Genomic DNA, 22,015 nt, shown 5'->3' with positions numbered 1-22,015 from the left:
GGCAGGAAGGAGCGCTTAGCCCTAGGGAGTGGGTAACTTGTATTAAACTTGGTTATGTCAATAGCTTCTCCCTTGTCGGACTGAAGGTGAGATCCAGATTATATATACAAAGAATCCTTTAAAAAAAAAAAAAAAAATCCTCAGCAGCTCAGAGAGAAATAAAGTTGCATTTTTATTGACTATGTAATTGTTTCTCCACCACCACCCCCTCCTCTTTTAATGAAAGCAGCTTAATGAGAGCCACGTGCTGTGCGGCAGCCAGCCGGGCACGAGGTGAGCATTTTTTGGCCTGGAGGGATAGAGAGGGATCGTCCAAAGTTAACTGTATATTTTCAATATCTGCCCCTCCGGCCTTAAGACAGTCTTACAAAGTCGTTTAGTGTCCTCCCATCCTTTCAAAAGAAATCGAAAGGCTAAATAAAGCACAGAATCCAAGCATTTTCTACCCATAACCTTTCTGCTCCCGTGCGCCCCCTTTGGGAAGCTGGGAGAACTTCCTCAGCCAACACAATTTCACAATTTCCTCTCCAGAATTGCTCAGAGGCTTGAGTCACCACACCGGGTTTACTTCTATGGAAATTCACTCTTCAGGACACGGGAGGAAATGAAAGATTCCTGTTTTTCAGTGAAAGTGTTAGTTCCCAGCCCAGTTCAGAGTGTAACTGCAGGTTCCTGGCACGGCCGCTTGCTCACACTGCCCCTGGAAACCCGGTGAACAGTCACGGGGTGCGGGAGCTTGAAAGGATCCTCAGGATGACTCACGTCATCGTTGATTAGACTGGGGACTCTGAAGGGTCCCTTTCGGCGTCGCCACGGTGCAGGAACCCGTTCTGTGTGGCTCGCAGCCGTCGCTTCCCAGCCCCGCCCGGTCGAGGGACCACAGTGCCGCTCCCTCCTCGCCAGGGAGCCTGTTCTGCGGTCAAAGAGCACAGTCTGATTCGTTTCTTGGTCCTGAAAGTCAAACACACTCACCGAGGGAGAAAATAACTTTCAAACAGCCGTTGGGCAAAGCAAGATGGAACACACTGGACTCCCCGCAGCTCCAGAACCATAGTAACCCTGATGGAGACGGTGACAATGACCATGGCAGCAGCCAGCCCCTCACTGAGCACCTCGTATGCACCACGCACTGTCCTGAGTGCTTGGCCTGTTTGGACTAACGTGACTCTCACAACAGGCCTGTGAGGTCCGTAATAATATCCTCCTTGTCCACATGAGTAAACCGAGGCCCGGAGAGGCGTCCACAGCATTGCACAGCTGGTAAGTGCGGCAGAGCCGGGGCTGAGGCCTGTCCTCACTGCCAGCTGCACTGCGGGGTGACCCCTCGATGTCCACTTATGAGCTGTAACACGCGTGAAGCAATTTTTAACGCTGCTCATAATTCTTTCTTTCAATGTGTTCGCTCACTAAACCCGAAGCACAAACTTGACTGAGTGACTAAGAATAAACTCAACCAGCCAGATGGGGGAAAATGCACATGACCTGGTTTTGCTGTGAACAGAGTCGCTGTCTAGATGACTCTAATATTATGTCGCAAAAAAATTTTTATAGTTCTTTATATGTAAAAAAACGACAACAGAGGAAGAAGCAGTTAATTCCGACATGAGGGATGCAGATAGATGGGAGAGGTAGGACCTGAGCTTGAGATTTTGGTAGGCCTAGGACAGGCGGGGACGTGGAGGCAGTTAAGGACCTGGAGCGGTCAGGGAATGGCCAGAGGTCCCCGCACAGCAGCTGCCCAGCCGCACGGGGGAGGGGAAGGAGCGCCTATCGGGCTCCAAGCTCTTGGGCCCTGTCATCTGATGTGCTGGACTCTACAAAAAGGCACAGCAAAAAGTGTGAGACATGCCCGGCCCGCGTGGCTCAGCGGTGGAGCATCGACCTAGGATCCGGGAGATCATGGTTCAATTCCCGGTCAGGGCACAGGCCCGGGGTGCGGGCTCGATCCCCAGCAGGGGGCGTGCAGGAGGCAGCCGGTCAGTGACTCTCATCATCGATGTTTCTCTCTCTCTCTCCCTCTCCCTTCCTCTCTCTGAAATCAAGACACATTTAAAAAGAAAAAATGTGTAAGACGTGGCCCCTGTCACCAGCAGGACTGACAACACGTCGGACACGCCAAAACCTACTGGCCCAGTGCTAAGTGCCGCGGTGCCGTTAACGTCCATGGAAGGAAGGCCTAGGGAAAACTACAGGAGCAAAGGGGAGGCCAGGGGTCTCCGTCAAAGAGGGAGAGGTGAGGATCGGGTAGGTGAATGGGGGAGCAGGCCAGGGGGAGGGCAGGAGCGAAGCCTCCGCACCCCGCTCTGCATGGAGCCCATCGGGCAGGAAAGGCCAGGGCCCCTCCTCTCGGGGGACTCAGTCTAGGTGTCAGGACGAGAAATGTAACAGTTTACACCCCCGGATCGTCTAGTACGTGAACGAATGCCTCCCAAGTTTTCTGAAAGTATTTGCTGTCTTAGAAATCAAAGAAGCTTTCATTAGAAACATCGGAACTCTATGAGACTTCCTTACATTCTTTGGGGGGGTTTAGGGTCCCTAAAATTTCAGTTCGGCCTTTGGGACTGGGGTTGGGAGTCCATCGTCCTAAAGTAATTCAAAGGGGGGGAAACACACGCACTCATGCAGCACCGGGCTGGAGCAATCTGGGCGGCTGGAGGGGGCCCTTCTGGAAGCACAGGTGGAGCTGGGCTCAGGGCGGGAGCGAGAGGGGCGCGGAAAAGAGGGAGGGGACGCCCCGGGGTGCGAGCCCCAGGGCCCGAGGGAACAGCGTTGAAGCTGGGAGACGGAGGAAGCTAAACTGCGGAGGGTTTGGTGTTGCGGGTGCAGCTGCGAACCGCGGTCTCTCTGGCATCCGATCGTCGCAGTTGTGCCCAATATTCCCGCTTCCTCCTGGGCCCTTGACGAAATGAGAGAAGCGGCTGCGTTGCAGGGTGACAAATACGTTCGGCTGGTTTGCTGTGACCCAGGAGAGCAGTGCAGGCAATGAGCCAGTTATTTGTTTCATTGTATCTCTGGGGGGATAGTTTTTACACCGCGGAGATTCAGCCTTTTACCCTTTGATTCCGTCCAGGACTCTAGGTCATTTACACCCTGGCTTTTTTGTTACATGTAACATTTTCAGGCATTTTACACCCTCGCTTTCTTGGTTACATGTAACATTTTCAGACGGGCAAAAAGATCCCATCATTCCAGGGAATTTAGCTGGGAAGCAGAACATTTCACAGTTGTGTTTTTGTCGGGAGACATTTCTATAAGCGTATATGATTTTCCTGTGTATCGGAAAAAGTGAGAGAGGAATCCGGAGCTGCGGTGTAAGGGCGCCCGGTTTCTCTTTCCCGAGGGGAGGGGAGAGGACCTCCTTTTCTGTAATCGTTTTGCCAAGTGTCCCTGGGGCGCGCGCCCCGGCGCTGGAGAGGCCCACTTGCTGGGGACTTGGCAGTGTCAAGCGAATGTTCAACTTTTATTCTGACACGTCTTGAAGAATTTGATTGAAACTATATATGTCCAGATAACACTCAGCAAAGTGCCCTTCTTGCATTTGTTTCAAGATATATTTGGAAACAAGAGCGATGACCTTGGACTTGGACTCAGCTGCTTTTCCAATTTAGGACTTCTCTCGGGTCCACTGAGCAGTGTCCCTCGACATTGAGGAGGCGACGGACGGAGAAGCGTTTTGGCTACTATATGCCATAAGCGTTATGGTTAGAGGGTTGGGTTTGGTGGGTTTTTTTTTTTCCCTTTTCCCTCGGCAATATGTTCTGCCTCTAAACGAATGTTATATTTAGACCGCAAGCTCTATGTTAACTTTCTAACCGTCTACTTCAAAATACATTTGGGAGCACATTTGCTTTTCATCAGAGAGCCTTTTTGTCATCTAAATTGAGCTGTCCCTGCTTTTTTAAACCATTTTAGCATCTAAGAAATAAAAAAATAACAAGCACTTAACCCTTCACCCTTGCTTCCTGGCATTTGAAGTTCGTTTCGAAGCCAGGGTTCATTGTTGCTTGATGTCAGATCTAAAAGGAGACACCGGAGGCTCCGACACTCCCCGGCCAAGGTTATTGCCACCTGTCCCGATGACAATAGAAGTCCTCCTGGTCTAACCTCAGGCCTGAAAGCCAAGGTTAGCGTCCAGCTGAGTCTACATTTAGCCCTTGGAGATGGATGTTTTTAACTGTCCTCAAAGTGACTTTTTCTTTTCCCAGTTACTATTTTGCATATTTTGAAGGTATGAGCAGTTCCATTTTTAACTTGTTAAAGTTACAGGACGGGACTTAGGTAACCTTTTTGATAAAGTGACTTTATTTTGAAGCAAATAAATGGCTGAGAATTATAGTCTGATCATGGTCCTACCGGGCCTATCACCAGGAATAGTTATATTTTCTATTTTCATATTGTTTCCTGAGATGTAGTCAATCGGAGCGTGTATAGAGTCAATTACGTTGTTAGCAACAGTCTCCAGCATGTGCAGTACATTAATCCCCCCAAAAATGTCATGTTGCACACACACGAGCACATGTAGAAATAGAAAAACATACAGTATTAAAATGCTTCAGGCCCTGGCCAGGTAGCTCAGGCCCTGACCGGGCATTGGGATGGTCAGAGCATCGTCCCGATACGCCAAGGTTGCAGGTTTGAACCCCCAGTCAGGGCACATACAAGAATCAAGCAATGATGCATAAATAAGTGGAACCAAAAAAATCAATGTTCCTCTCCCCCCGCAAGTCAGTTAAAAAAATTTAAAAATAAAATAAACTTCAAAGGATAGCTTGTTGTCAAGGATCCCTGGTTCCTTGAATCGGAAGCAAGTATGATGTCAACTGTGAGCCACAAGGGGAACGATTGTGAACAGGTGGTCAACAGATTTTCAAGCTGTTATTAACTGAAGATACTTTTAAAGGTGATCTGTCCTAACAAATAACAGCGATCTGAAATTTTGCATCGTTACAAAGTGTTGCCCCAGCATTCCTCTGAAGTTTCCTGAGTCAAAAGCTGGTGACTTTTCTTTGTAATCTGCCATTGACGCCTATAGGAAAACAGGTTCTGCAGGGGCGTGGCCGCCCTGTGTACATTTCCATTATTTTATTGATGTTGAGCGAGCACAATTGCCACAGTCACCACACTGCCCTAATTAAGTAAATAAGAGCTCATAGGTCCCGAGCTAATTGATTTTACAAGATAAGCAGTGAGGTTTGCTTTTCCTGGTGCCGGGGACTCCTGTGCTTTCTAACGACGGCGGAGGAAACTCTGAGATGAGCCCCAGGAAGATCCGAATGAGGGAAAGCCTCGGGGGAAGCGTCATTCTACTTGAAGTAACGCAGATTAAGTGTGAGTTTTGCTGAATGTTTTCAGAAAACGTTACCTTTCGAATGCGTGTTATCCCGTCCGTCCTGTAAACAACACACACAAAACTTTGAGCCAGAGTCAGAATATTCCCGCCCGGCGTGTGCTCCGGGTGTCAGGATGTCTCAGGGGCCCCCTTTCTCTCGAAGCGGCTCCCCTTGGAATCTCACAGACTCTTAACCAAATCAGCATTTTTTAATTTTTTTTTAAATCCTGACGTGAGGATATTTTTTCCCATTGCTTTTCAGAGAGACTGGAAAGGAGGGGGGGAGAGAGAGAGAAACATCGATGTGAGAGAGATGCATGGATGGGTTGCCTCCTGCCTGCCCCCCCCCCGGGACTGGGGTCGGGGATCCGCCTGCAACCGAGGTACAGGCCCTGGGTCGGAATCAAACCCCGGGGCCTTTCCGTCTGCGGCTGGCGCTCTAACCACTGGGCAAACCGGCCAGGCGCATCCGTCTGAGCGTGCTTATGATTATTGCTTAGAAACAGAGCTGATAACTTGGGAAGACACATGCTACGCATACGGAGGGAGCCAGAGCTGTTCTCACAGCTACATGATCATAATGAGCGTCTGTTCCTTTCGGCTTATCTTGTGTCCGATCGTCAGAGTCCGTTTTAAGCAGTGGTTACATTTTGGAGCGAATGTGTGTGAAATCAGAATTTATGAAAGACTTGATGTGTTGCTCAAGGTAGTTTCTACGGCCTTTCCAGTGTGCGGAAAGAGGAAGCAAGTGTGCATTCTCAAACCGGTTAAAATAAAAATACACTTGGAAATGTAAAAGAGCATGAGCTCATAGGCCTCGGGGAGGGCACCTTCCCACGGGGCCCAGGCCCCCAAGCTCCAATTTATTTAGAAACAAATTTTTTATAAAAACGTGACGCTAAGGAGAACCATGTCTCAGCCTAGTCCTTCGTAGTATAATGCCGTAAAAATAACACACCGGCACCTAAACGGTCCTTTTTTTTCCTATCTGTGACCCAAAGCGTTGCGCAATCAGGCAGGATCCTGGAAGTAAAAGTAATCACCGAATTAAACCGAGTGGTCTGCTTTCATTCCGCCCGCAGAAATAAAAAGTCAAGAGAGAACACAGCCAGCCCAGTTTCTTTGTCAAATGCAGAGTTTCTTTCCGCGTCGGTCCCGCCTTAAGAGAATGAATTTTTTATTAAGACTTTTCATTCAACACTGCCCTTGAAACTCCTTTAATTGTGGTGAGACGCACAGAATCTGAAATTTGCCACCTTAGCCCCCCTCGAGGGTACAGTTCAGTGGTGCTAATATAGTCACGCTGTTGTGCAATGCCTCTCCAGAACGTTTCATCTTGCAAAACTGAAACTCTTTGCCAATTAAACAATTTTCCATTCCCCCTCCCCCAGCCCCGGGCGGCCACCAGTCTGCCTGCTGCCTCTGTGAACCTGACTGCTCCGGGCTCCCCGTATGAGCGGAGTGACACAGCGTTTATCTTTTCGTGACGGGTGAATTTCGCTCAGCGTCACGTCCTCAAGGTCCTTCCACGCCGTAGCGTGTCACAGGACTTCCTTCCTTTTTTTTGAGGCCAAACGGCCCTTTTTAATATCGTGTTTATGGTCCGGTCCACTCTCATCTTGAACACCCTGGCCGGTGTCGCCGGTTAAGATGTCGCAGGAGCGTGGCCCAGCGCGGAGCCATGAGCGGCGAGCTCACATGCACGTTTGCCCTCCCGAGTGCTCTCGTCTAGAGACCCGAGGAGGCCATGAAGCCATTAAACAGCGCAGGGCTTCCTGGGGGTGAGGAAAACGAAAAGATGCTCAAGTAGCAAGCAGGCCGGAAAGAGGTTTTGCGGGCCCCTTGCGTGGATGGCTTTGGGTTGCCTTGCTTGTCTAGAAATGTCTTGCTTGCCCATTGCAACTTTTTTTTGAAGCACCTTGTGATCTATCTGCGCTGCTGGGGTATTTCTTCCCCCTCAAGCCTGCAGCCAATCTTTCTAAGGTCTCCAGATGGAGTCAGCTGTGTCCCTGTTTGCAAATAACGCTCCTCCCCTGTTCTGCCATAGCAACGGCCCCGTGGCCCACGCGGGTCGTCAAGAGCGTGCAGTTGTCAACTGTAGATGCCGGTAGGTTGCAGAAGCTGACAATACTCTTTCTTTTAAAAGAAGCAGCTCAGCCCGGCCAGTGTGGCTCAGCAGTTGAGCATCGACCTATGATCCAGGAGGTCACGGTTCGATTACAACTCACCCATTTAAAGATTCATCGGTTTTTGGCACCTTTCTAGAATTATGCCTCCAGGGCCATGTTCACTCTGAGAACATCTCACCACCCCCGAAAGAAACCCTGCGCCCATCAGCAATCACTCCTTGTTTACCCCAGAACCCCCAGCCTTAGACAACCACCAACCCGCTTTCTACCTCGCGACATGTGCCTGTTTTCTATCAATAAAGCGACACAATGCGTGGCCTTCTGTGTCCGGCTTCTTTCCACAGCATCATGTCTTCAAGGTCATCCCTGTCATAGCGCGTATCATTATTTCACTCCTTTTTTTTAGAATTGTGGGAAATACACATGAAAAAATTGACCACTTCAATCATTTTTAAGTGTACACTTCAGTATTTTGCATTCCTGTTGTTGTGTAACCAATCTCCAGACCCCTCTGCATCTCATAAAACTCAGCTCTATTCCCATTAAACAACAGTTTCCTGTTCTCCTCTCTCAGCCTCCAGCATCCACCATTCGAATTGTCTCCATGAATCTGGCGCCTGTAGGTGCCTCGGACATAAGCGGGATCCTACAGGGTCTGTCCTTTGGTATCTGGTTTGTTTCTCGTAGCCTAATATCCTCAAGAACCTTGTCGTTCACGTTGCCGCCTGTGTCAGCATTTCCTTCCTCCTTCGTTCCTTTTCATGGCTGAGTAATATTCCACCGTATGGATATACCAGATTTTGTTTATCCGTTCACCTGTGGATGGACCTTCGGGTTGTTTCTACTTTTGGGTTATCACGAAGGACGCTGCTGTGAACATCCATATTGAAGTTTTTGTGTAGATACGTTTTCGGCTCTATTGGGCATGACCCTTGGAGCGGAATTGCTGAGTCATAGGGCAACGATGATGTTCCGTGGAACTGCGAAACTTTCTGAAAGCAACTGCACCCTTTCACACATGCGGGGTGGGGAGCCCCCAGGTGCCACGTATAAAAACCCTGAAGGGTGGCTGCAAATTAGGCCCAGTAACGGGAAGGTCACTGTCGCCTCAGCTACACCTCTCCCACGATGTGACTGCCTTGCCGCGGCAGTCATTATTTTGGGGTTCTTAGCAGTTTTTCATTGTTGTTAATCCTCACTTGAGGATATTTTTTCCCATCGATTTTTAGAGAGAGTGGGAGAAACGAAGGGGGGGGAGAAACATCGATGTGAGAGAGACACATCGATTGGTTGCCTCCCGCCCGCACCCCGACTGGGGCCAGGGATTGAACCTGCAACCCAGGTACATGCCCTTAACCGGGAATTGAACCCGAGACCCTTCGGTGTGCAGGCCGACGCTCTAACCACTGGGCCACACCGGCCAGGGCTGGATTCGTAGTAGTTTCCTTCTCAGAAGGTAACCTTGTGAAGAGGTCTCGGGGCCGTCTGCCGTGCGCCGCTTTGCCCTGGGTCCCCGTCTTCCCTCCCCACTTCCCCTCGCCAGGAAAACCCATTCCTCCCATCACGCTCCGTGGGGTACGTCTCGCACAGGGGAAGGGCACTCGGGGGCATGGGTTATTTTTAGTTTAGGACTGGTATAAGGTTGAGGGATAGTCAACGAAATGCAAACCCGAGTCCGCCGGTAGCTTAGATGTTAACAAGCGCCGACCAGTCTTCCCAAGCCCCACAGGCGCGCCCGTCCTGTCTCTGCCTCCTCTCGCCTTCGGCCCCCGCGGTGGTATTTCATCGCCTTCCTCCATCCAGATGCCGGGGGTCGGCGACCTTGCCTTTGTCAGCCGCTGTTTTCTGCCCCCTGCCCGACGTAGCTCCGAGCCCAGGCTGTGGCCCTGCCCGCTCTGGGCGCTTCGGGAAGGCGCCTCGCAGCACCAGCCTGGTCTCCGCGTCGGCTTTTGCGCAGCAGCCCCCCGGGAACCTGTCCCACCGTCAGTCACGCTCAGACCCACTCCCTCCGCCCGCTTGCGGGGTTTGGGGAAGCCTATTAGTTTTGCTCGGGAGAACGGCGGGGGGGGGGGGGGGAGAGAGAAGCTAGAGAAAGATCTGCATCGATGCTAAGGGGGAAAAGAAAGCTCAGCGTGGGCTGACTGGGGCAAGGAGCAAACACCTGGAGCTGGCAGTTGCTTCGGCCGCATAGTCACTGCCTCCCAGGTTCACTCACACGCGTGCACACGCTCACACGCACACGCTCACACGCACACGCACACAGAGCCATTCAAAGCTCTGGGCTGGGAAACCTTTGCACGGGGGCGTCAGGAGCCTGTCTCTGATGACCAGCTTAACTCCAGGGAGACCACCCGCCGGAGCTGCACCCTGCCAGGGCCTGGCACGGGGCACGGGGCACAGGGCCAGGGGGCGGCACAGGCCTGCGAGTGGGGAAGGCTGTGCGCGGCGCCTCTGACCCGCTGTGTGACTGTGTCCACGGGGCTTGCCCTCTCCGTAACTCAAGGTCCCAGGTTACACACCGGGACCGATGGCTCTCGTCTCCTAGAAATGTCGCGAGAACCGAGTAAACCGTGGTCTTCAAGCGCTTGTCCTTCCAGGAGGCCAGGAATCAGGGAAACCCTGTGCGTTTCTCCTTTCTACGTTGAGACAGGGTTTCCGAGGCTCTCGTGTGCAAGCTCTTAGAAGATATTTAATCAGAAAATAGCCTGAGCCCCGCCGGTGTGGCTCAGGGGCTGAGCATTGGCCCGGGAACCAAGAGGTCACGGTTCGATTCCCCGTCAGGGCACGTGCCCGGGGTTGCAGGCTCGATCCCCAGTGGGGGGCGCGCAGGAGGCCGCCGAGAGATGTTTCTCTCTCATCGATGTTTCTATGTATCCCCCGCTCTTCCTCCCTCTCTGAAATCAATTTTAAAAACATATTAGACAAGAAACTAGTCTGAAAAACAGAAAAAAGCAAACCTGGTCACCCAAAGAAAAGCTTCGCAGTCTCTTCAGTGTTTCCCAGAGATTCTTCAGTGGTTTCTGGCCAGCAACCTGGAGCAGGGGGACAGAAGGGACTCAGTTTTCCTTTCTTCCAGTTTCCCTTTCTGGTCTGATCTCTCTTCGAGGGACACCGGTTGGGGTGGGGCCGAAGGTCCTGGGAGGAGCCTGCGGGTTGTGTGACACATCGATCCGCCCGCCTGGTCTGTGTGTAGGGAAAGGAGCAGCCTTTTTATTGATTTGGGTTTATTTGGTCTACGGTAATGAATGGGCCCAGCTGACTCAGTCAGGGCCCTCCGGTGGCCTGGCCGTCCACGGTCAGGTGTGCGAGGAAGGAAACGCCTTGGTCCCCCAGGCTCCTGCCCGCGACACTGGAGTGCGGAGCACCCGGGAGCTAACCGTAGGCCTCCCGTCGTCGTGAGAGACCCTCGGGTTTCCAGCGGCTGTGTTAGCCTCCTTTTGCTGCTGTGGACAAATCGCCACAGACTTCAAACGACACACATGGGTTTCCTTACGCTTCTGGAGGTCAGAGTCTAGGAGGCTGAGACCCAGGCCCGGGCGGGGCTGGTCCCTGCGAGGCTCCGGGGCGGAGGCCGACTCCCCCTCTTTTCCAGCTTCTGGACGCCGCCCCCATCCCTCGGCTTGTGGTCCCTTCACCTGTCTCCCAAGCGCATCGCTTCAGCCTCGTTTCCACGGTCACATTTCTAACTCGGACCCTCCTGCTTTCCTGGAACAAGGACCCTTGTAGCTAAGTTGGGCCCCAGCCCTCTCCTTCCTTGGGTTTCTGAGGCGTTCTCAGGAATGGGGACTCCGATCACCCCCAGGGCGGGAGCCAGTCGGCGCTACATTGATTAGAGGAACTTTCCTTAGGCCGGGAGGCAGCCTGGCCTAACAGGCCCTGTGAGCCGCACACACACACCCTCCCACCAGCCCCAAATTTGCTGATTATAAGAAACTCTGTTAACAAAGGTGAAAGCAGCCCAGTCGGCAACACTCCTTCACCCCAATTTTGGGATTGCTTCACCAAAGCACCACCCCGCTTCCCATCCCTTAATGCCTTTATTTTTAGTTTAGACTATTTTCTATTGTTTGAAGGTTGCCTTGCAACCCATTTGCCTGGAGCATTGAAACACTATAGAGTTTCCTTGCTGAGCAGCAACAGTAGCCAAGAGAGAAGAAATAGAAACTTTTTGGTTTATTTTCTCAGAGTTTGATGGAGTTCGGGCATCGGTGAGGGCTCTAAACAGACCGACCCCCCCCCCAGGCTCGTTGCTCCCTCGGGGAGGGGAAGGGGGCAAGGGGAGGGGGGTGAGAACATTTTGTGTCCTCTTATCTTCTGGGCTGGTGGACACGCAGCAGCACCAGAACAGGAAAACAAAAATATCTGGCTATTAATACACCCCGAGCCCTGCAGCACATGCACGGGGCTTGTTTATTTGCAAAAGACAGAAGATGCTTCTCTGCGGCCACTGGCTCCACCGCCGGCTGGAAGGAGCACGGCGGGCGCGGTGGCCCCTCCGCGAGGTGAAGGGGACGGGGCACCGGGGCCCAGCTTCCTACCTGAAAGAAAAAGACCCTCAAGCAACGTTGCCTTCCTGGCTCCGCCTGCCTCAAGCCCCAGCAGTGCAGCAGCAGCATTCAGCAAAATTACCAAAAATAAAAATAAATAAAATAAAATGGAAAAAATAGCCTCAGGTGTGGGTTAAAAAAAAAATAAAGAAAATAGAGGAAGATTTACCATGAAAGAGCCAGAGAGCGCCCTTCCTCTCCCCACCAGACACGAGTGTCCATCTCAGTCCTGTGTCCCGCCTGGGGGACAAGAGGGCCAGAGAACCCCGGGGGCAGAGAGGACATACAGGGCCCCCCCGATGACCCCTCAAGGGCATGAGCGAGGCGGAGGAAGGGGCTTGGTCTTCCCGGGGGACCTGGGCTGCCGAGAGGCCAGCCAGCCTCCCTCCCGAGCTCAGGCTCCGGACCTGGTCCTTTATTACATTCGTTGGACCCTTCATGGTTGGCATGGGGTGCCCCAGAGTAGACAGTTTCCTAGAGGGGCAGGTGGTTCGTTAATGATAAGCTTTCCAGCTGGGACAGAGCCAAGAGGGAAGAGATTTCTGCTGGGGGCAGAAGGGCACATGCCTACGAGGCCCGCACCTGCTGAACCTTGACTGAGGTTCTGAGTGCCCTTTGCCTGCCTGAGAAGGCCTCTCCTTGCCACCCACCAGGGCCAGGCCCTCTCAGGTCCCCCCCAAAACACGTTGGGTAGCCAGGAGTCCCAGGCGGACGCCCAGAGAAGAGCGGCCTCGGCGGCGCCCGCCCTCGCCAAGAGCAAACAGGGACAAAGGTCGGTGTACTCAAGGCCGCCTCTCCCGGCCCGCCAGCCCGCCTGCCAGGCTAGATGCCCAGGTCGTCCCGGCACTGCTACATGATGCATGAACCTGTCATCTGCTGCCTGCCGGGTCACCCATTACCCCAGATCCAGTTCCCGGGCCAGAAGGTTAGGACACCTGGGCACAAGCAAAAGGCATTGGCACCGCAGAGCTTTAAAATCGCAGGCTGGCGTGTCTTCACCTGTCCACTCCGCCTGCTGCGATGTGAAGTATGTGAGAGGCAAGAACCTGTAAGCTCGCTCCCCTGCCTGTCGGAAAAGGCGCGGCTGTCTGCATAAACCACAGCTCTTCGGGCACTTAGAACTGGAGCAAACTCTCTATTTTATTTATTTTTTATTTCTTGTTAATCGTCACATGAGGATATTTTTTTTCCATTGCTTTTTCAGAGAGAGCGGAAGGGAGGGAGGGGGGGAGCGAGAGAGAAACATCGATGTGAGAGAGACACATCCATCGACTGGTTGCCTCCCTCACAGGCCCAGGCGGGGCGGGGAGCCAACCCACAACCCAGGTACATGCCCTCGACCTGGAATCAAACCCTGGACCCTTTGGTGCGCAGGCCGGTGCTCTAACTGCTGAGCCACACCAGCCAGGCCTGGAGCAGACGTCCCTCGGGGTGGCTTCTTCCACCGCCTTTCCTGCCACCCCAGCGCGTGTGAACCGGTCTCCGCCCCAGCAGGCCTGAGTGTCCCTGGTATTTGCTGTGAGAGTTTAAACAAGTCGGAGGCCACTGGGGTTGCCAAGCAGAACCGGGGCTGGCCCGGTCTGGCGAGAGAGCCAGCGGGGGGAAGATGCTCTGGGCCCCACGAACCCTCCGGGGCCTGGCCCACGGCCCTTCCCTCGGGGATTAGAATCAGATGCGGCGTTTTGGGCCCTGTTTCCTTTCCTTCTTTGTACCTGGGAACGGCCCTCAGCGAATGCTCCTAGAGGTGCCACATGCACTAAGCACGCTCCTGGAACGATCACATTTAACCTCAGCCTCGAACCCGCGCGCAGGAGACAAGGCAGGATCCCCATCTGTAGGTGAGGATCCGGCCCAGAGAAGCTGAGTGACACCCTTACGGTGCTGGGCCGGTGCCGGGCTGTATCCACCTGCGACCGTGACTCGCCAGCACCCTATCCTGAGCGCGGCGGGGAGAGAAATCGAGGCCGGGGCTGTGTACAGGTCCCTTGGAGGCTGGGCCCTCCCGGTTTATACTCCGTGGGGCCATCTGAGGGAGTTGTTTAGCTTCCGAGGTGACAGACGAGGGCTGGGGCAAGGGCAAGTCGGGACACCATTTCTCCCCGGTCCACGTCAGGGGCTCCGCAGGCCGACTCCTGCCGCTGTGTTTATATCATTATTTCGAAGGCACCAGCAGCAGCCCAGCAGCCCTAAGCTCTCCCTTCCTTTAGCCAAGGTCCGTGTGGAAAGGAGCCAACGGGAGAACTTCCCCAGCCGCTTCCCCTCCGCGCAGCTGGTACCAGCTTGAAACCGAAGACTCGGTAACCCCGCAGCCCAGCTGAAGCCTGGCGAAGCCGCATTTCTTTAGGTGCAGCAGGAAGCCATGGCCTGGTCTAATCTAGATACTAATCTAGGACCATCTCAGGCCCTGGCCGGTGTCGCTCAGTGGTTAGAGAGCCGGACTGCGGACTGAAGGGTCCCGGGTTCGATTCCGGCCAAGGGCATGTACCTGGGTTGCAGGCCTGATCCCTGGCTGGGCACGTGAGGGAGGCACCCAACCGATAGATATGACTCTCTCACATCGATGTTTCTCTCTCTCTCTCTCTGTCTCTCTGTCTCTCTCTCTCTCTCCCCCTCTCTCTCTCTTCCTCTCTCTCACTCTCTCTAAAAAAATAACCTTGGGTGACAATTAACAACAACTAAAAAAGAACCATCTCAGGGCCCAGGAGGGGCTCTGCTTCCTTGGTTTGACCCAGGGGTCAGCTGGCCCAGGAAGCCCATAGCTAGTCACTCTGTAGACTGGGACTGTCCACAGCAGCTTTGCATATTTAATTTGGGGCCTCTTCTAGAAGAGTAGTCTCTAGAAAAGGAGTATGGTCCAGGAGGATGGCCCAGGAGTTCCTCCAGCACTGAATGAGCTCCCTCCACACGTGGCTTTGAGAGGGAAGTGTCAACCCAATGCCTTGTCCCACCCCAACCAGGATCCCTGCAGCCGCCTTCAGAGCCGTTCCTGTCCTTCGTCCTGGCTGGGGGAGCTCTTCTATAGGCCAGCGATGTTGGTAGTGAGCCCCAGCTCTCCTGACCACCCCCAAAGGTCACAGGACCCTCCAGGGTGAGGCTCCAGCCTGGCGACCTGAGCCCGGTTCCATCCTGCTGGACCAGCTCTGTCACAGGGGTGGACAGCACTCCTCGGCTGCGTCCCAGCCTGCCTTTCTGAATTGCACTCACCAGCTCTCCCCTCCCGGTGCCCTGCTAGCCCCTGGTTAATAAGCAGCTCACGTAAAGGCAGCGAGAGCCGCGCAGGCCAGGCCGGGAGAAAGGCTGCGGTGGCTGGCCGCGGGCCAGGGCACCTGGACTTGGCCCAGGGGCTCCTTGGCTGCTTCTGTTCTCTGCCCTCCGGGAGCCTCCCTCCCGGCCGGGCTGTCGGAGGAGAAGCCTGCATGGTCTCCGTGTTGGTCAGGCCTGCGTGGTCCGGGCCAGGAGCCTCGGACCCTAAGGCGGCGAGGTGTTTACTAACCGGTGAGACTCCGGCTGGAGCCGGCCGGGGCCCCTCCCAGAGGAAGGACATTGGTTCTCTCTAGACCAGGCCCAATTTCTGCCCCTTTATTCTTTCAAACCTATTTTAGGAAGAGTCCGAGGCCCCTGTTAATTAAGCACTAATCCCCCACTTCTCTCCCCTTCCTGCCCTTCTGAGCTGCCCAACTGGCACTTTTCCCACCCCCCAGCCCCCCGCCCCACCTGACACCCCCCCATCTCCTGCACTGCTTTATCCCTCAGGGTCTGGAGGTGTCCTTGAGATGTCCCTGTGGAAGGAACCGGTGGGGAGTGTGTGCCAGATACCCCTCCCTTCCCTCGTCACTTTGGTCTGAATCCAACCCCACAAGGGAGCCGGAGCCCTCTCCCTGGGCCTGCCCATTGTCAAGGTCCTGGTCACCTTTAACGCCTCCTGCAGGGAGTCCCAGTGCCAGCGGAGCCTCAGCCCCTCCTGGAGCCCCGCCCCGTGGCATTTCAGATTTGGAGATCCCTCGGCAAATGTGTCTCGCTTAATCCCCACTGAGCTGACCCCCAGCAGAGACTCTGTCTCTCGGCCAAGCTTATCAAGTCCCACCAGTTCTACCAGCAAACGTTCCCTTTGCTCCAGGCATTGTGCCCGGGACTGGGGATACAGAATACACAACGCCAGGTCCCTGTCCTTGAGGGGCAGCCAGGCCACATAAAACAGGGGCCCCTCTCCCTCAGAATGCCTCCTACCCAACCCAATGTTCCTTTACTTTCCCAGGCCCTCCAAGGCCGCGGCTCTCTCACTCTGACTTCAGCTCAATTGCTTATTACAAGCCTCGGGTTGCCTGTCTGCAAAATGGAGCCATTCATAGCATTCGACCTCCTGAAGACATTGTGGGGACTCAACAGAACCACTTCACGTAAGGCACATAGGGGTCAATAAATGCTGGCTGTTACTGTTTTCCTCCCGCGAAAACGTTTGTCAGGGAACGCCGTAGAAGCAGGCGGAGCTGGCTTCGAGCCTCAGTTTCCCCACCCGCTAACAACTGCTCGCTTACTGGCAAAGCAGCCTTTCTCTGAGCATCGGCTTCGTGGGCGACAATAATTTCCTTAATAGGAATGAGTTAGTCGGTGCGTGTGAAAGTCCCTAACGCACAGTGGGAGTTCAACACGTTAACCCCTTGGACCGGCTCGAGGATCCGAAGGCCCTAGCGCTGCAGGAAGCCAGGAGGGACAGGGAGAGGTGCCAGTGTCTCCTCCGGGAACTGTCCCCACTCTCCCGGCTAGCCCCCAGAGCCTGACCCTCCCTGGTGTGCTTCTGTGCTCGGTGACCAGCCGTGTCCCCTCCCTCTGTCCTCTGAGCTCCTGTGCTAAGTACCTGGAGGCCCTCGTCCTGTCCACACTCAGGCGTCACTCGGCCCGAGATAGCCATTCCGCTCCCCTAATCTCTCCCCAGAGCTCCATCTCCCCCTCTCCTCGCCCCCCACTTCACCCCTTGCTCCCCCAGCTCCTTAATCAAATTAAGGGACAGACGAGGGTTTAGATAGAGTGACTAAATATATTTCTGTTCAGGGCAGGGAGACAAAGAGACGGGTTTGGCGGAGGAGGTGGCGTGTGAAATTCCTTAATGGAACGCGCCCCGAGAGCCTCCTTTCTCTAGAATAAGCCCCAGAACCACCTATCTGGACAGACTTTTCTCTCCGGCAAAGTGCTTTTCACAGACATTATCTCATTCCGACACGGGCCGGCCGGGTGGCAGGATGCCCGCTCCCCGGAAGGTCCGCCGGGGCCACCGCGCCTCGTGAGCCCGACCGGCCCTGGTCTATATATTTCACAGGACACCCTGGCCCCGCAGGGGTGGCTCTGGGCTCTCTCTGGAGCCTGACACCAACCAGGGGCCGCTCACGGCTGGAGGTCACAGTTCTCCCTTCTGTGTTCTCCCAGCAGCAGACTCACCATCTTCTGAAAATGCCTACTTTTTTAAAACTGTAAAGTGCTTATTGTAGAAACCTTTGAAAATACACCCACAAACAAAGGAGGAAACAAAATCACCCATAATCCACTATTTAATTACTGGTAATTTTTTTTTTTGGTTAATTCTCACCTGAGGATATTTTTTTCCATTGATTTTTAGAGAGAATGGAAGGGAGAGAGAGAAACAGCGATGTGAGAGAGACACGCCGATTGGCTGCCTCCCCCCTGCGTCCTGACCTGAGCCAGGGATGGAGCCTGCAACCCAGGTATGTTCCCTCAGCCAGAATCGAACCCGGGACCCTTCAGTCCGAGGGCCAGTGCTCTAACCACAGAGCCAAACCAGCTAGGGCGACCATTCTGTTTTGAACATTTAAATTGTTTCCTTTTTTTTTTTTTTTTTTTTTTGCTATTATAATAATTCAATCATCATCGTTGCACAAAATCATCTGTGCTCACATCTCCTGTTATTCCTTTAGAATCATTTCCTAGAAGTGAAATGACTGAGTCATCGCTTTAGAAGTCTTGGCACTGATTACCCAGTGGCCTTGCAGAAAGCCAGCGTGAGCTGCCCCCAGCTCGGTCTTTAAGAACCGTCCAGTTAGGTTGTTAAAAGTTGTCTCTCTTTGATTTCCATTTCCTTGATTGCTGGTGAGGTTGACCTTTTCTTTCATGCATCTATCAGCTGTAGATCCCTGGGCAATTGTCACAGATTTCGGTTTGTCATTCCTGCTGGCATCTGTCTCCAGCTCTCACTCTCTTCTGTTGATTCAGCCTGGACCCAGATAATAATATCGGGGTGCATCGGCAAGGGAAGAGTCTTCCACATTTAACATATCTGGTAGGACTCTGGTCTTACTGAGGCCTCCCCACTTGGCTCCCCCTTCTCACCCCCAGGCACACTGTGTGGGTCCCTCAGAATTGCCCCGCCTCAGGGGGGAGGTCAGAGTTCAAGGTTTTCCATCAGACAACCAACCGGAAACTCAACCTGCAATCTCAGGTCTTCCTGGGGACAGAAGCGTTTATTCAGGAAGTCGCTGCGCTGTAGCCAGAAGGCCCATGAACTCTGCTCTCTCCTCCCAAGAAACTTCAGTTCCTTTTGTTGGGAGGTGAGAAAGGGGTAGGAGCCAAAGAAGAAACTCACTTTCTCCGGAGCCCCTGGCTGAGGCCCATGTATACAAAGTATCCGATTGTATCATTAGCCTGCAGCCTGAAGTTCATCTCCTTCAACCCGGTGCCTACAGGCCTTGTCTTGGTGGGCTGGGAAAGCCGGGCCTGTCTTTTCTTACATTTCCACTCACTTCTCAAGTCTTTATTCCTGCCGGCCACGGGCACCTCTCGCTCTGTTTCCCTTTCTGTGTGTGCACATGGTGTATTTGCTGGGCGGCCTTGAAACACCTTTGTCCTGCTATCATCGGTGGGCAAGCGAGCGATCACACTCTCCATTTAAAAGCTGGGTGAGATAAGGTCAGCAAGATGTGCGGTGTGGAGATGGCACCCGGACAAGGGAAAGTGACTGGCAGTGGCTCGCGTTGTTTTGGGGCCGGTTTATGTTGCTGTGCAGTTGTAATGGAAAAGAAATAAAAATAAAAACCCCGGGGCCCATTTCGGCCTGAGCTTGGGAAGTTAATCCCATGGTCCTGGCAGAGTTCCAGCTCAGGTCACCGCATTCTGCTGGCAGAAGCCTCCTGGTGCATTTTCCGGTGGCTGTAACTTTTTCTGTTTTGCCTCTTTCTCAGCTCCGTGTGCCGTGAATTAAACTGCTGTCCCTTCTCCACCCTGGGGAGGTTCCAGTTCTGTGGGACTCAGGATGACCCCCCCTCCTTACCCCAGTGGGAGGAGGGACTGATCTGGGACCAGGAAATAAACCAGGTCCGAGGACAAGCCTGGGAGATGTTTGCTACAGTCAAGATCTATGTGAATGTCACAGAGTCAGACTTCTTGCATTGAAGGTTTTTCAGGGTGCTCAGTGGTTAGAGTGTCTGCCCTTGCACCAAAGGGTCAAGGGTTCGATTCCTGGTCAAGGGCCCTTGCCTGGGTTGCACGTTCAGGAGGCAACCATTCCCTGTGTCTCTCCACGTCAGTGTTTCTCTCTCTCCCTTCCACTCTCTCTAAAAATCAATGGAAAAAATATTCTTGGGGGAGGATTCACACACACACACACACACACACACACACACACAAGTTTTCCAGCAATCATCTAGTTTGTTTCCAAAACTCTATGCATCTATTATTCCATTTGTTTTGTAACATTTGTTTTGCAATTTGAAAATGTTTCTTTATCTGAAACATTTCTTTACCCGGAGTACTTAGAAATGTATCTCCTTCCCTAATAGATATGCTTTTGTTGCTTCTTTTAATTGCTTTACAGATTTATCTTCCCTAACGTTTAACTCTTTCCCATGTGAAATTTAGTGCATTGCAGGGCGTGAGGAATGGATCTGATCTAATTCTCCTTACAAATAATCTATTCTCGACACTTTGCTGAATAGTGATTTCTAACTCGTGTGGCCTCAGCAAATGACTTCACCTCCCTGAGAATCAGCTTTCAGTAGCCGGAAGAATTGGCGTGAGAATGACACCTGTCAGCCCGGCGTGTCCTGAGGAGGGAGCGAGACCACGCGTGAAAAGTTCCCAGCGCGCTGCAGGCCCGGGATGCCTGTGTAATGAACGATGCCTTCCTTTTCGTCTCCTCCGCTTCCTTTTTATCTGCATCGGCCTTTCCTTTTCTTCCCTCTCCCAGAACTCTTTTATGTACCACTGAATTCAAGCCTAGCTGGAAGGAGCCAAAGGCTGTCTAGCCCAGGTTTTCTATTAGGAAGTTACTGAGTAGAGGACTTGGGAGAAGCGAGTGGGGCACTGAAGGCACTTTTCCTGAAAAGCCCCATCCTAACAACACGTGCACTTTCTTTGCCTGCGAGTGGCCGGGCTGTGTCTCCAGGCCCCTCTCTCCCCAGGTCAGAGAATGCTCTTAGAAGCTGTTCCTCTGAGGCCTCAAAACGCTCCGCTCCCCATGGAGTCGCGTCAGATCTTGGGGGGGGGGGGGCGAGTTTTGAGGACAAAGCTCTGCGTGTGGGTTGCTTTATTTTGGGGGTGGGGTGGGGGTGGGAGTTGGCCGTGGGTTTGCTGCATTCCAGGAAGAGGGAGGACTCCACTCTCCTCTGATGAGTCATGGAAGAGAAATGGCTAATGTTTGCAAAGATCTCCAGCCAAGCCTCGGCTTTCTTGTGCTCCACCCATCCCCCACCTATGCAGATTGGACCCACCAGAGAAGATTCCCACGTTAGGCTTGAAGGCTCAAGCAAGAAGGCATGGGTTTGAGATGGAGAAGCAGCTGAGAGAAGGGGAGGCCCTCGTCGTGTACCCCTGGACTCCAGGTTGCGAGGCACAGGACAGGAGCTCACAATGGGTGGACCTGTCTCCCCATGAGGACGTGATCTGGGTGAGGTGGGAGGACTCAGTGAATGAACTGGGCCGTCCCAAGGGACCTGCATGAGAGAACTTCCAGTCAACTCTGCGTCTGCAGAGGGGTGAAGAAGGGAGCCAAGGGGACTGCAGAAAAGAAGGCAAGTGCTAGGAGGCGAGGGGAGTCTTGCAATTGAGAGGAGCCGTGAGCTTCATCTTGGACAGGGCAGGCGGGCGGGCGGGGTGAGCCAGGACAGGCCATCCCCTCGGCCTCCGCAGATTGCTGAGGCCAGAAGGGGCTCATGAGGCCTCCTCCCAGATGGAAGGGATCAGGCAGGTCATCAGGCATGCTTCCTTCAGGATACACAGTGTCCCCCTTCCTCCCTTCTCCAAAATCGGGAGAGAATCACAAGGTGACAGGGGAGGGCAGCCAACCTCCTGGGACCTTTTGTGAACTCTCAGGTAGCTACAGCGGATCACAGCAGGAGACCCAAACAAGCCTCCACCCCCCCATACACACACCCTCCCTGTTTTTTTTCTATTGTGGGACATCAGGGGAGCCAGAGCTTGGGAACAAAGATCCTATTCTAGGAATTTGTCCACTGCAACCCTACCCACTGCATTCATAGTCCTTGAATTTCTGCCCGAAGGAAACCCGACCTGCTCACCGTGCCACCAGCAGGGCCGGAGCAGCACCCTGGCACCCAGCGGGGCAAGGAGAGTCTGAGCAACTCATCGTTTAAAATTCAAATCGAACTTAATCACTATTCAGTTTCCTACCAGGCCCCGGAGGCCCCGTCTCTGCTGCATTTTAAATATTTCCCTGTTTAAGGTCTGAGCACCTAGTGGGGGGAGTTGGGGGGGGGCTGTGGATGGAGGGCGGTGGGGGAGAACTTTTGAAATCTTTCCACCAAAATCAAAGAACAAACTGACCAGAGAGAAAATAGCTGCTATATTTAAACTACATTATCCCATCAGGGAGCTATGGTTTCAAAAACCATTCCATGGGACTTTGTCACTGCATGGGTTTCTTCAAATTGTTTGCAAATGAAAGACCTCGTTAATTTTGTAGATATGTACTGAGCACCTGCTACATGCCCCGCACGGCGCTAGGCACTGGGGACGCGAAGGAAATAAGGGAAACTCAGTCCTGAAAG

The sequence above is a fragment of the Miniopterus schreibersii genome, assembly GCF_964146895.1.
Source record: "Miniopterus schreibersii genome assembly, chromosome: 20".
NCBI classification, from domain to species: domain Eukaryota; kingdom Metazoa; phylum Chordata; class Mammalia; order Chiroptera; family Miniopteridae; genus Miniopterus; species Miniopterus schreibersii.
Note: the sequence above shows the minus strand (reverse complement) of the source record.